The sequence below is a fragment of the Castor canadensis genome, chromosome 5 (assembly GCF_047511655.1).
Source record: "Castor canadensis chromosome 5, mCasCan1.hap1v2, whole genome shotgun sequence".
NCBI lineage: Eukaryota > Metazoa > Chordata > Mammalia > Rodentia > Castoridae > Castor > Castor canadensis.
Genome location: NC_133390.1, coordinates 47,779,461 through 47,795,973, shown reverse-complemented (window position 1 = coordinate 47,795,973; position 16,513 = coordinate 47,779,461).

Here is a 16,513-nt window from a genome sequence, read left to right as displayed (position 1 = left end):
TATACCCTCCATATAGCTCTTATATTCTACGTAATAATTTTTAACAATTAGGGATTCATTTTTTATCCTCTGTAAAAGGAGGAATTTGTTTAATCATGACTAAACTTTTTTCTTCTTGGTTTTAGGGTTCAAATAAAAGATCCTAGTAATCTGATATTGGAGACAGACAAACAGTAGAGACATTGATGAGCCAGAGACCATACCCCAACAAAATCGGCTATAATTTATGTTCACATTTCAATTGGACTTCTTCACAGGAATTCCTTTGAAGTGATCTGAGAATAGAATGATTTCAAAACCATTGGATTAGGATTTTGATCTCTTGAAACAGATTAAGATAAAATCTTATGATTTTGCAATGTCAGGAATTCTAACAGAGGAAAGAGATGTTTTTATCTGTTTACATTTTGCCTGTTTTCTGTTTAGACATTAGGCATGTGGGTGACCCATAAGGCTTCACTGAGTGTACAAGTAGCAACTGCTTCTGGCAAAGGAGTCCCCCAGTATGAAATTCTTTCACATGGAATCATTCCCAGTCATTCATCTGGTACTACAGGCAAGACTCATGAGCCTGATTCCCCCCTGGCACTGCTAATTTGATGGTAACAAAACAATGTTGTTGAATTCTAGGCAGAGCCAAGAAGTGACCCCAGCTCCCTTCTCCTTTTCTGGTCTCCTCCCACCACTATGGCAGCCCCACCTTTCTTACTCCTGGTACATTAAGCAGAACTGAAGTCTGCTTCACTATCTCTTAAGTCAGACACTACTAAGCTGCCATGATTCCTGGAAATCAATCTCCATATCTACAGGATCTTCAGGCTAGATAGAGAATGCTTCCCCTCATTGGGATATATTGTTGTGGAAAGCAGAACAGTTCTCCTCGGTGACTACATGGTTCAAAGAAGTCCTCTTTGCAGGACTGGCTGCCTCAGAACCTAGGGAGGATGGCTTCAGGTTACTCTATAAATATAGTGTATATAAATAATAGGATAGGTATCATTTCATATGATAGCTAAGGGTAAGAACCTGAGTTTTGGCTGAGTTGAGTATGAAGGGATTTTTAAAAAAATAGTCCTGTATTTCTCAAGCATGGTTTTGAGGTTCTCTGCTATGAAATCAATGAATGTATTTATTAAAATAATACTTATAACAATAGAGCTGATACTTATTTCCATGTACTATATTGTGTTTTAAGTTAACTCATTTAGTCATCACAACTATTCAAAGAGATAGGTGCTACTATTCTGATAGATGAAGTAACTGAGCACAGGGAGGTTAACTAATTGTCCAAGTTCACAAATGGAAAGCCAACTTTCAAACACTGACATTCAGGTTTCCTTTTAACCATGCTCTTATGTAGCCTCTCATTAAAAATGCAGAGTCATGGGCCTTCCACGACCATTGTATATACATTTTTTAAAACAAGATCCTAAGGTGAGTCTACTACTGACTGATTTGAGAACAAGTAGGTGAGTGCCCTCTAGTGTGTACAGATGAGTGTTACACAATTGTGTTTACTGTATGAGATCTTATTTTAATGTGCTTCTTACACAAGAGACAGATTTCATGATGCACATATTAAATGGCTGCAGTAGGATAAATTATTTCCATGTCAGACTGAACTGATTAATATTACCTTACATTTTTTGTCATAGCTTTATAGTGTTTCTATCAATAGACCTCAGCTGCTCTTTGAAGTTCACTTTCAATATTGGAAGTCCACATCTAACACATTTGGTTGTTAGAAATGGAAGGTCATAGATTCAGTGCACAGTAACTGCTAAATGGGAAACACCACATCTACTAATTTTGTCTATGGTGGCTTCCTCATGCCATTGATCTTCATCAGTAGGTTTGGTTCAGTCTGTCCTACACAAGCAAATACTTTTAGACAAAGGGTCACCATTTTTTTCTCTTGTCCCATTTATGAAAGTTGGAAGGAAGAGAATCCATTAACTATATAGTGTTATGTATATAAGCCCACCCAGTGTTACTGTTTTCAAATAAGAAACCATTCACCATACTACAAGTATGGTTAGGTTAGAGCTAAATTTCTATAGCACAAAATCCCCAAAATACAGTGGTTAAAACAAGATCAAAGTTCGTTCTGTCTCATATAATAGCCCAGAGACAGTAGTACAGGGTGCATAATGGTACTTTATCACCCTCACTCAACAGTCAGATGCCATTTATGTGTTCCAAGTGGCTGGCATACTTCATGTCCTTACATCTGTGCCCCAGCCAGTGGAGAAAGGCCAGAGGAAAGAACCTGCATTCTTTTAAAGGTCAAACCCAGAAGAGGCACACAACAGTTTTATTCACATCCTACTGGCCAGAAATTGATTTTGATTGGAAACATCTAACTGGAGCTATATGCCCCACTAGAAACTGGAGTATTATTATATTCCAGTAAAAACTAGCTGTAAAATGATAAAATAAAAAAAATTTAAATCAGCTGTCTTGGTCACAAACCACTTGGACATTTGTTACATGATCTTCTAAGTGCCAATTATTCACAGAAATTAGGCTAGAAAAGAGGTGTGTGATATTTCAAGATGTCCAGTTAGTGAAATAGGAGACTTCTTATAGAGATGCTGCTGATTCTGTGGTTTTGTTGTTGTTGTTGTTGTTTTGGTTTGGTTTTTTGCTTTGGAGTAGGAACTTCATGGTAGGAACTTTAGTAAAGATGAACCTAGACAATCAGTTCAAAATAAGTGACTGTAGCCATTCCCTTGTGTGATTTCAATATGCAAAAATTTCAGTTAGTTACCATACTTTAATTAAATATTGCCAGCTCCCATCCCCCGCCAACAATACAGTTACACAGTTGGGGTAATTAAGTAAAGTATGAACCTTGTGCCAGCTCTTCAGTCCATGTTACTTTTTTCTGTCTCTCAGCGATCAGTCACTGGTGGTCTGTTACTCACTTTGTGCACAGAGGGCAACATGTCTAACTATTATTTTCTTGTCTTCCAATAATAGACACACTTGATGTTTCATAAAAATGAATAATTGAAAGAGAGATTTGATAAATGAAGGTGATAGTGAAGCAATAAAATAGAAAGAAGTGAGAACACTGAAAGTGAAATACTAGTCAAGCATAAATAGAATTATAAAAGAAAGAGGGGTACTATATTAGGGCTATCCAGAAAAACAGAACTAGAATGTTTATGCATGCATTTGTGTACATATATATATATATATATGAAGAGAGAGAGAGAAGGAAGAACAAAGGAGGAAGGATGAGAGAAGAGAGAGAGAAAGAATACAAATGATTATTTTAAGGAGTTTGGAGGGTGACAAGTCCAAAATCAGTAGGGTGAAATAGGGTGAGCCAGCAGAATGGAGACCTGGTGGTGATACATTGCTGTCATTCAAGTTTGAAGGCTGTCTGGTGGCAAAGTTGCAGAACCGTTTTTTTTTGTTTTTGTTTTTTTACAGTACTGGGGGTTGAACTCAGGGCCTACACCTTGAGCCACTTCACCAGCCCTTTCTTGTTTTTTATTTTCTTTATTCATTTATTCATATGTGCATACATTGTTTGGGCCATTTTTCCGTTATGCCCCTCGCCCCCTTCCTCTCCTTCCCACCCCTCTTGCTTCCAGGCAGAACCTGTTTTGCCCTCTTTTCTGATTTTGTTGAAGAGTAGACATAAGCAATAATAAGAAAGACATAGTGTTTTTGCTAGTTGAGATAGGGATAGCTATACAGAGAGATTCCTAGTATTGCTTCCATGCACGTGTGTATGACAACCCAAATTGATTCATCTCTACCAGACATCTTCACTACTTCCAGGTCACCTTCCCATATTGACCTCTGTTGTTTTAAGGTTACTGTATTAGCTCCTCTGCAGTGGGGACATCAAACACTTTCAAGTTTTGGGTTTCCTACCTTTCCCTATTCCTCCTGTATTCCTACTCCCCTTAGCGTGTGACCCATGTCTATTAATATTACTGCATTTGTTTTAGATCTAAAGTCTGCCTATGAGGGAGAGCATACAATTTTTGGCTTTCTGAGCCTGGCTGACTGCACTTAAGATAATGTTCTCCATTTCTATCCATTTACTTGCAAATGATAAGATTTCATTCTTCTTCGTGGCTGAGTAAAATTCCATTGTGTATAAATAACACATTTTATTGATCCATTCATTAGTAGTGGGGCATCTTGGCTGTTTCCATAACTTGGCTGTTGTGAATAGCGACCAGCCCTTTCTTGTGATGGGTTTTTTTCCTGATAGGGTCTCACGAACTATTTGCCCAGACTGGCTTCAAAACCCAGTCCTTCTAATACCTGCCTCCTGAGTAGATAGGATTACAGGTGTGAGCCACCGGCACCTGGCAAAGTTGCAGAATTCTTGAACTTAGGTCTTCACGTAATTGGCTAAGCACAACCACATTTTGGAGGCAGAAAGATCACCAATTTAAATTTAAATTTTTATTTCATGTAAAATTTACATACAGGGACATACAGAATGATGCTGGCAATGTGACCTAAGAAGGATGATACATTAAATTAAGTACCATAGGATCTTAGTGAAGGCAAACTTATGACATCCATGAAGAACCTGTTTGTGTTGGATGAAGATGTCCCAGAGAAAATGGGGCTGCTTTAAAAAGAAAAGGGAAAGAAAAAAGAAAAAAAGCACACAGCAGAAACTATTAGAATAATTCACAACTCTGAAAGCATAAAGGGTAAAATGTTGGAAGCTGACCTGGACTTAGAAAGTATAGGAAAGATACCTGTTCTGCATCATTGTTTACATGATAAGAATGCAAGTGCTATTTAAACTAGTCTTGAAAAAGTAAAAAGCAATAAAAATATTTTATTTTTCAATGTTACGAATGCTTTAAATTGAAAAGTAAATAACATTTTAATTATCTTTCTTCTTTTTTTGTGGTACTGGGGTTTGTGCTTAGTAGACAGGTGATCTACCACCAGTCCTTCACTATTTTTTTTCATTTATAACTTACCGTACTGAGTTTTTATGTATTACAAAAACATGTAAAGAGTACAGAATGGTCATAACTTTCTATAATTATTAATTATATACTCATTATATATAATATATAATATATAAATATAATAGAATATATTATCATATAGAATATATTATATAATTATATATTAATTATTAATATATATTATATGCCTGACTTCTGCTTGACATCTCACTAAGAATGGTATGTCTAGCTTCCCCAAGACCAAAATGAAGAGTTCAATATAGTAATTCATTTGAAGACATGTTCTGTTACTCTATTAGAATTACTGTTTTGAGGGAAGGCTGGTAGCTCCTCTGTGTACCTTGAAGTTCCCAGTAATGTGCAGGTGTTTAATAAATAATATTAACATTGGAAGTGTCAGTAATAAATATAATTGACATTGACATAGTATTAGTGGACAACAACTCTGGGTGGGATAAAGAGCAGTGTAGCAATGTTAGGATAGCATAGAGACAAGGTCTAGAATTGGTCTACCCTAAACCTATCCAAGCTTCCATTTCCTAGCATATCATGTGAGGGTGAATACAGTAGTCCTCTCTGCTAATGAGGTTGCTGTGAACATAGTACATAAAAGGTGATAAATAAATGCATATAGGAAAATAAGAATGATTCAGGTCCCAGTTTGACCAAAGGTAGTTATCCTGCAAAGATCTTATAACCCTTATATTACAGTTGAAAATAAGATATTACTTATATTACAATGTTGTTATTAGTGTATAATAGTTACACAGGATGTTTCATCATGACATTTCCATATACATATATATATGTATACACATATATATGTGTGTATATGTATTGTACCCCAGTTTGGTTCATCCCATCCATTATTCTCCTTTTCCCCTCACTCCCAGTCTTAAAATGAATTTAACAGGTTTCAGTATTCCATATTCATACATGTCTAAAAAGTATTTCAACCATATTCACCCTTCTTTACCGTCTTCATTTAATCCGCTCTCTTACAATTACCCTTCCCTTAACATGGCCCATTTTACATTCCTGTCCTTCATTATTTTAGTGTCTATTCATTGTTGAGTGGGTTTTGCTTGGTATTTTACCTGTAAATATATTGTACTTTAATCAGTCAAACCCTCTCCATTACTCTTCCTTAGCCTTTCTCCCTACCCTCTATTGGTCAACAATTTTCAGTGTATTTCATTTTGTCTTGTTATTACACAGATGTGATTTATTTCAATCTCTATCACTTTTCTTTTATGATGTATTTCAATCTCTATTATTCACTCTATCATTCTTTTCTTCCTTTGCTCCTTCCTTAATCTAAGATATTATATTACTCAGAACATTCATTACTGTGACACATACCCGAGAGAAGAACTTAAAAGGAGGAAAGACTATTTTGGTTCACACTTTCAGAGGTTTTAGTCTATGGTTGTCTGAATCCATATCTTTGGGCCTGAGATAAGGTAAGAAATCATGGCAGTGGGAGCATATGGAAGAAGCTGTTCTCTTATGGCAGCCAGCAATAAGAGAGGTGGGGTGGTGGGAAGCAGAGGCAGAGGTCAAGATACATCTTTCCTGGTCACACCCGCAGTGACCTACTTTCTCCAAATAAGCCCCACTTTTTATGCTTTGCCACCTCCCAATAATGCTGTTATATTATAAATGCATCAAGAAATTCATCAAATGATTAGGTCAAGACCTCAGGATCCAATCACTTCCCAAAAGTCCATAAGCTGACAAACAAGCCTCCAATACATGGGCCTCTAAGGGACATTTCATATTCAAACCATAATAGATAGTAATACTGTCTGAGCACTGGTTGGGGTAAGGGTGAAAAGTCTGAGCAAATATTTGTACCAAGAGAGCCAGGTCCATGGAAGGTACGTATATTAGGAACCTAAATGGCTATTCCTTTGTCTCAATCCTCTTTCCCATTTTCCTCAAACTTTATGCTCCCTGACTGGAGCTCAATGGTATAATTTCGTGAAAAAAGAAAGAAAACCTTTGGTATGGTCATGAGCCTCTTAGAGTGTATATTATTGTAATTTTAGGTTTTCTACATTATCTTACTCCCTTTTTAAAAAAAATGTTTCTCAATTCAGACAAAATGTCAATTCTATGATTTCCCACCCTGGGCTATTATTGTTCTATATTCTTTCAATTTAGCTACTACTGCATCAGATTTTCTGAAGCTCTTATCTCAAAGGCAGCCAGTAATTTCAAGGTTTCCAGTACCACCCTCTATTAGACACTTACATTCTTTGTTGATCAGAGAGCAACCAACACTGACTCACTCTCCTACTTGATACCAACCTCCCCTCTGATCATGTGACATCACATCAAAGGCCCTAGGACTTCTTGTTTCCTTTTTCCTTAAATTTGACTGTTGCCCTCTGTTCTGACTTTGATCCCTTTATCCTTTTATTATAGGAATTGTGCTGGGTGACTCACCGTTAAGCATCACACATACCTCGCATGCTTATCCTTCTAGCCCTCAACCCCCTCTGGGCCCACATTACCAGTCAACCAGCATATCAAGTTCAACATGTATGCAATACAGTGATAGTGTATTCCAAGTGTGTTTTCCCTCCTCTGTAGAGCTACTGCTCTGTACTTGCTTGTTCTTCTTTCCGAATTCCGTATTTTGTTAGTCTTTGATACATAGGCTAAATTCTCCAGAATCATCTTCGAAAACTTCCCTACACAATGGGCATCTGCTCTTCATAATTCTCTTATTCTAGAATGGCATTTCACTTTTTTTAGCACCCCTCTTCCCCAAACCAAATGCTGATTACAGTGGGAGGTCTTCATGTTCTTACATTAATACTTTCTCCAACTCTGGACATTATATGGACATTTTATGTTGGTCCCAAGGTAGACATGTAGACCATGATGGAGTAGATTCTGTATCAGGAAGACTTAAGCTGAAAAACAGTACCCTAAAGTCTTTTTTCTCATATCAGAGGAATTCCAAAAGTAAGCAGCCAGGGCTGGTGTAGCTGCTCAAGGATGTCATTAGGGCCCAGGTTCCTTCTATCTAACTGCTCAAAAGGGTTTTTCATGGGAATTTCATAATCTTGGTAGTAAAATTGTTGCTGAAGTTCCAAATGTGACATCCATATTTGTATAGAGAAGAATTAGAGTGAATCTAAAGTGAAAGGTAGAGCAGAGGAGTGTCAGGCCCTATGGATCTGTCCCTTTCAGACAACTTCCTTGGAATATTTGTGTGGTATCTACATCTCTTTGAGAATCTAATTAAAATTACTTCAGTTAAAGGAAAAAAGTCAACAACATTAAATTGTACTGACATTTAGTGTATATTGTTTTAAAACAATTTTTAAATTGATTCTTGAAATTTTTTTTTGTAGTGCTGCAATTTCAACTCAGGGTCTTGTACTTGTTAGGCAGGTGCTCTACCATTTGAGCAACACTCCTAGCTCTTGTTTTGCTGTATTTATTTTTCTTAGAGGGTTTTGTGCTTTTGTCCAGGCCAGCTTCTGACTGTGATCATCCTACCTGTGCCTCATGCGTAGATGGAGTTACGGAATTGCACCACCATGCCTAACCTGTTGATAGAGATGGGAGTCTCACAACAGTTTTTTCTTTTTGCCCAGGCTGGTTTTGAACTTTGATCCTTCTAATCTCTATCTTCCAAGAACTTGGAATTATAGGTGTGTGACACCATACCAGGCCTGATCTTTGTAAGAATTTGCCTCTAAAGGTCTAAAAGTTCATTAACTCTAAGAAAAAGCTAAAGAAAATATCTAAAAAACCTACTTCTTTGCTAATCTTACTCCTCTACTAAGTTGATCTAAGGTAGCTAATGAGCCAAAAAGTTACAAATAAGTACAACAAACTGAGTTTAAAAGTAGATGTGTACCTCTCATAGTTTACATTTTACAATTTACTGTAAACTTTTAAATTGTTTTAAACAAGCCTTCTGAAGCATGAGATTGCTTAGAGAGGGAATGTCTTTGTTCATATTGACACATAAGACTTAAGTACAAGTATCCCACTCGGGATCAACTGAGCCCCCAGACTCAAGACCTTCAAGACCTTTCTTAATCATTGAATATTAGGTTGGAGATAGGGACAGTGCTGGAAACTAGAGAAGGGAAAGAAAAGTTAAGGATGGGGAAAGGATGGGAACCTAGAAACTAGTACACAGTTTACTTAGGAGCAGCTTATGTGACTGGCAAATGTTAAATGGCCTTTTTCTACTTATCTTTTACTAACTTAATGGGTAGTAACAGAATCAGAGCAATGGGGAAGGAGTTTCTTATAGAAAAATGGGTCAGAAAGGTTCCTTTTCATTAATGAGGGTGCTTTTCATTAACAAGTTTCATTTATCATCACTAGGAACCAAACCCTATCACAAGCATTCAGTCCTTCCTGTATTGATAATTCTTATCTTTCTTTTCATCCTCTTTTCATTTGGCCTCCTGGCAGATTGCACTATGGCTAAAAACTAGTGGTTTTTCTTCCCTGAAAGTAATTTATTCACTTCTCAATCCAGGCTTTGCCTTCCACTGAATTAGCTTGTGTCCCAGGTGAGAGTTGCTGGATGCAGGCATGGATGGACAAGATCCAGTAGTGGGAACAAGTAGTCTGATGCACACTGTGAACTTCTATCAGTGCTCCAGTTACTAGGAAAAAACTTCTGGGAACAATGACCACTGGCTTAAATTATCATGTCCAAGTTCAAACTAAAATCAAATCAGTCCATAAGACCATTGTAAAAAGTGTCAACAATTATTACTACACTTTAATGTCTGGGCACCATAGAGCTTGGCATGGATTCTGGAACAAAACATGTGCACATCACATCTGTTAACTTCTTTCCTTGTGCTTTTAAAGTAAGAGCTGGGAGTTAGGAGAAGGAAGACAGGGAAGGGAAGATTGGAGTGTGGATGTTTACCCAGCTAGTTTATAGGAGTTGTTGCAAATACTAAAGGTGAAAAATATTTGACAGCACCCTGTACTAATAGAATATGCATATTTTAAATGTCTTATTTTTAATAAACATACAAGGTCAGGTGTGTTTGCATGCTAGTTAAGTAAAACAATCACTTTGCTTTTCCTGTTTCTCAACTATCAAGTGGGCACTGTGGAAACAAGGGAAGTCTGGGAAGAATTTAAGATGGAATTGTGATGTGGACTTGATCACAGAGTCTTTTCCTAGGATTCTCTTTGAAGCCCACTTCTACTACCTCTTCTGACTCTTTCAGAACTTCTTAGACAAGTCATTCCCAGGCCCTGCTCTCCCTATTCCCACCAGCTCTAGAAACTAGGGACAAAGTGATATTCCACAGATTCTGAGATGGATCTGTATTCTGCAAACTCTGCTTGAAAATGAAAGGCATTATTCCATAATAGCTGAACTATGGAATCAGCCCACGTGCCTGTCAACCAATAGATGGATAAAGACAATGTGGTATATATACACAATGGAGTATTCAGCCATAAAGAAGAATGAAATAATGTCATTTACAGGAAAATGGATGGAACTTCCATTTTGCTTAATGCCAAGCAAAATAAGCCAGACTAAGATAAGTAATGCATATGTAGAATTTAGACTTTGAAAAATGAATGGCAGGAGTGTAAACAGGACTATTTGGGAGGGGGACCTAGCAGGAAGGTGAGGGCAAAAGGAGAGGGTAAAAGGGAAGAATAGGATCAAAGTAGTTTATATGGATGAAAATAGAATAATTACACCTGTTTAAATTGTTTTTAAAAGGGAAAAGAGGGGATAAGAAAGAAATGGAGTGTCTGATTTTAATCAAAGTCCTCTATATGCATGTATATAAATATCACAATGAAACCCCTTTGAACAATTAATATACACTAATGAAAAAAGAAAATGTAGGCAAGGTGATGGGAGATTGGGTGAGGTGGGGCATGGGTATGTTCCTCCTCAGCGTCTCAGCTCTATTTTGACTTCTGGCTGTGCCTGAGTAAAGCACACACCTGAGGTTATATTTGACAAGATAGCCCTTTTTTTTAATCTTTCACTTTGCTTCCATACCCTCTTGCCCTCCTAGTAATCTGGCTCTCTTCCTGTACAACTAAACTTTTTAGGCACCATGTATTCTCATCCTGGTCTAAGAAACCTTGGGTGGGTGCAGGTGGAGATAGGAGCTGGACTACAGCTGCCAGCATGCCTGCTTGAGATTCAAACCAGTGGTAACTCTTCCCCTTGAGAAGTTCCTTTGCCTAGTAAGAGTGACAGTCCCTTGTCAACTAAGGTTGATACTAAGCTTGGTCATACCCGAGTGTCACAGCTTCAGACACATGGTACAGGTTCAAATCTTGGGGCAGTCCCAATGGTGCACAGGTTTCCCCCTAATACCAGAGCCAGCTTGAATGCTATATCTGGAAGCTTGGGCCTACATATGGGGCCTTCAGTTATCACTAGCAGATGGGTATCACCATGATGGATCAGACACTCTGCTCCAATACGAAGTCCTGTATTAGTTTTTATCCTATTCCTCAGTAGTGGAGTTTTGCTTTATGATCCACTTCCCTAGAATTGTGGATGAAGTCAGCAGCTTGGCTTAATACAGTCCAGCAGCTCAGTATATGGGTATTGAATCAGAGGTGGGGACTATGTGGCTTTGCCTAGCACTTGGTTTTCCTGTGGCTTATATGGCACCAGTTTTTTTCTGGGAGTTTGATTGTAAATGACTTAGAGAAGGATTAAAACTGCAGATGACAAAACAGTCAGAATGTTTTAAAAGTGTTTAGCAATTGATAAAACAATATATATTGCATATACTTTATGGGTGATCAATATCCAATCCTTAATTAAATGGCACTGCTTTTAATTTTAGCAAACATATACTTAGAGAACTTCTGCACATTTAACATTTAAAGACAATTAGCATCACAGCTACACAGATGTCATATATATATTAATTTAAATTTTTACCTTTGGAATAGGATTTAGCAAAGCTTTTAGGCCTCTTACAAGCTTAGGGAGACAGCGCCAGTGTCCCTAAATAGACTTGTTTTCTACAGAAAAAAAATGATATTCATTTTGTAAATTTTGGCATAGCATTTAAATGAAATTCAGACATATAGCTCACACACTTTTAGAGTGTTAAATATATTAAAATCACTGAAAAGACAAATACTTAGATGAACTGATTTAGATAAGATTCACTTTCCTAAATATTTAACAGCTTGACAAGATCAACAGAAAACACGAGTAATTATTTTGATAAAATCTTTCCTTAAGACAGTTTTTTTACAGAATTTACTCAGATGAGAACAATATTAAGTCAGACTTGTTATTTTATGGATGTAGAGAATCAGGTTCTAGTTTAACAAGGCCCTAGAAAACCTTTCAGGCAACTCTTAGATTTCAGTCATTTTAATCACACACCTAAGCTTTTATAAGCTCCATCTATTGTATACTCTTAAGACCTACTCAGGACCTTCATATGATTTTCTGAACCTTCTGATGGTTTGACCTTATCCCTCTTTCCCATTTTTGGAACAATCCTTTAGGAAATACCTTTCTTTATAAAATTCTTTCATATCCAACAGCACTTTCTTTTTCCCTTTAACTTTTCCCTAGAAAACATACCCAATACCTTTCTAAATCCTTTCTTATCTACGGCCATACCACCCTGAACACACCTGATCTCATCTATATCCTCTCTACTTGTTGACCTTCTCTTTGTAACTTGTATTTTAAAATAACTTTTATAAGAATTTTGAATTTAAATAAAGTTTTTCCAATTTAAAAAAAAAAGACTGTTAGCCTTATATTTTTAATATATAGACCCATGAAGAAAGGCAATCTTAAGCTATTCATCTATACAATAAGCAACTTAAAAAGACACATTTGTCAATAGATTCAATTATAAAAGAGAGTTTAATGTAAATTACACTTACAATAGGATAAAACAGATCAAGGTTACTGTCCATAAAATAATGCCTGTATATTACTTAGACCTGGCTGACATAAAACCTTAAAAAACTGGTTTTTCTTAAAAGTAGCAGCAAAAGAGATACAGAAGAGAAACAAGTTTTTAATTTCTTTACATTAACCTTATAATAAGAATCATCCTAAAGATGTTCAAACACATGCATATGCAAAAAAGTTTTAAATTAGGCATGCCATAAATGTCAATTTAATCTTGTATAGATTCAAGAGCTAACTGACATGCAAAAATTAACTAAGTGGCCACCAGTACACTGGTCAGTTGTTTCTGGAATTCCACAGGCAAAAGAAGTTTTTGCCCAATGCTTGATAGACTAATGTACACATGTATATTATAGTATGTTATGTCATGTCATGTTATGTTATATTGTATTATATTTTATTTATATTAATTTTAGTATACTCTTAAGATTGTTTAGACAGATTACAGTCCTCCCTAGGGTGTAAACATGGAGGTGTAGGCTACATATGTCTGCAGGAATAGATGATATGGTTCCCATCTGGAAGAAATGAAGAGATGGCCAATTATTATCTTCTAGGCAGGACATCCCCTCCTGGAGAGACAGCCTTGTGGCTAAGTCAAAGCCTTGAGCCTAGGTTGAATCCCTGAGCCTAGGTCATGGGAGGGGCATTCTCCAGCCTATGAGCTAGGCAAATCTGTATGGCCACTTTCAAAGTGTCTTCTAGTGACCAGAAAATTAGTGTAGTGCACCTTTTTGTTTCCTCCCATTGACGTCTTTTTTCCTTCTAGTGTCTGTGTTTATTTTTAAATTGAGCCTCTTGGAGTGGCCAGTGTTTAAGGTCTGAGGGTCAAAGAAATTCCAGTTTTTTTGTTTACAGTGAAGACAAGGAAAAGACAAAGTGTCATTTTTGGGCCACCTGGCCTCTGAATACCTGGATTCTGGAAATGATGCTCAAATCTGGCTTGGGTCTGTAGGTGGAGGCACCTGCATGTGGTCTGTAGCCCTGTCAGCTCCATCGGACTCTTGATCTGTCCCAAGGAATAGTCCTGTTTTACCTATTTCTTGTGGCCTGTGCCATTCTGGATAGCACAAAGGGAAGCCTTGAAAGGATTGGGCAGTAGCCTAACAACAAATTAATACTGGTAGAAAACCATACTTGGAATAACTTTTTCTCCCAGGCGGTGATCTAAAGGGGAGAAACCCAGTCCCAGAGAGAGAAAAGGAAAATAAAGCCTGAAGCTCTGGAAAAGTAGGCTAATAATCTGAGTGAGCACCCAGTAGGAAAAAGAAGCAGCTGGCACTTAGTAACCTGGTAGGCAAGGCAGAGGCAGGCAGAGAGAACTGGTGTGTCCCCAACCTGGAGAGAAAGACAGGGAGGATACTCGTCTTACTTTTCAACAAAACAGATGTGAGATCTAGTATTTGAGTCATGAAAGTAATAGTAAAGTTTATTTAGAAAGGATTACACTTTCAACAGACTGAAAGTGGGTTGTCTCTAGAGTAGGAACAGGATGGAGAGGGAGAGAAAGAGAAAGAAACATTTCCCGTTCCCCATGCAGGAAATAGAGGAGCAAAAACTCAAATGGTGGTCCTCATCTCTTAGTCTTATAGCGGAGAGCTGGGGGGAATACACGTGGTCAAAGGTAATGGGTCTGGGTGGCTGAGATGGCTGTTAAAACACAGAGGTGTCATTTTGGCCCCTGAGATAATTCTCTGGATTTGGGTCATTATCTTGTTAAGAAAGACACTGAGTAATCTCTTAGTTCCTGCTATAATTGATAGAGAATTTGTTTGAAATTCCTAACCTTTCTTTATGTAGCTCTTAGGTCTTGATATTTTGGGTAAAGAGTGAATTAAGCTTTAGGGTAGTGGCTAACTTTAAAGCATTCTGTGATAGCCTCTGGACTCTGGCTACCTGATGTTAAATAGAAATGGAGGTGGGAAGTTGAATTATGATTTTTCATTTTTAGCTCTTATGGCAACTACTTATGTCTAATTTCTACCTGTTAATCTTGTAAGTAGTTTCTCAGTTCTAGTTGTAGTCATGTTAAATATGTTAGTATATAAAGGATATCTTTTTCATTGTCTATTTAATGGTTCTAAGCATGGTAATTTTGCTTCTCAAGAGATATTTGTTTAGGTCTGGAATCATTTTTTTGGTTCCTGGAAGAAGTACTTTCATCAAGTAGGTAGAGGCCAAGGATGCTACTAAACCATTTACAATCCACAGGGTGATCCTCTACCCCACAACACAGCAATGAGTCAACTGACTCAAAACATCAAAAGCTGAACCTGAGGAACCCTGCTTGAGAAGTTCCAGCAAAGTATTTTGTGTTGAGGATGCAGCAATCTTCTCTTACTCCATATTTTAATGTTAATACTTAATATTCACATTAATAAGTATAAAATTCAAAATAAGCTAGTAATAGGTAAAAATGGAACATTTATTCAAGAATGCTTTGTAAACTAGTAATTCTCCATTTGTAAAAGGTGAAAGATTTATAACATCTGAAAAGAAACCAGAGTATTTTAATTCTCTTTGTGACAGAAGCTTACCAAGGCAATGATTCTTAGGAAGGGTGAATTGCAAAAAAGGTGGGAATAGAGAAGTAAGGTCGGACGTCCAGCACACAGTTGATATCACCTGGGGACATACCTTTTCCACTAGAATTACTAAAGCTACAATGCTAATTAAAAATTTTAAAATTCTGTCAGTTTTACTGTCCTATTTTGTTATTGGAAATGTTTCTTACATATTGACTTTGCTCAAGTTTAAGAAGTGGCACTATTAGATAGTCAGAATATATAATCTGAGCAGGTGCTGTTCTAGATACTTTATAACTATTAATTCCTTAATCCTCTTATTCACTTTAAGCTCATCATCCACATTGAGGCAATAAAGAGGCAAAGCCTCATCCATGGCCATGGAGTAAGTTTTGGAGCTAGAAAACCACCTGATGAAATGTTCCCCCCCTTCCCCTGCCTCAGCATTTATTCCCAGGTGGTGCTAGCCATCGGAGGCCCTGAGACATCTCACCTAAGCTTGAATGCTCATAGGTTGCTCTTGAAAGTAATTACCCAAGAAGCAGCTGGTTGCCTTACAATAGAGGGGGTAGGGAAAAATCACACCCTGGGCTGAAGTCAATTACCACCGTGAATCACACTATTGCCTGCACCTATCACTGGCTATGAAAAGGCACTTGAGCTGCAGCACCCATACACTTCACATCCTCCAGGTGAAGTTATCCTTTCTACACTAAGAACTCTTGTGTGCAAAGTTTGCTTTGCATTTAATTTGAGGAGAACCCCTCTAGTTTGTAAGCTTATAATACATAGTCAAATGAGAGCAGGGTATTGAGATTTAAGGTTTTACCACTTAATTGTACTGCTTGCGCTTACCAAATTTCCACTGCCATCTGAGTGTTTGGGGGCCCTAGGGAAAGAGTAGGAGATATTAAATAAAAAGACAAGTCTAAAGTCTTTGCTGTTCCTCAGGAAGCTTTCACCAACCCATATTGGTGGAACTAACCCTTCAATAGTGTCTCTTTACACACAAATATAATGCAAAACAGCTTTATTTTCATCTATAACAATGAGAACTAGGAAAATGGAAAGGAAAGCAGTCTTCAGGCAGCAGTGGA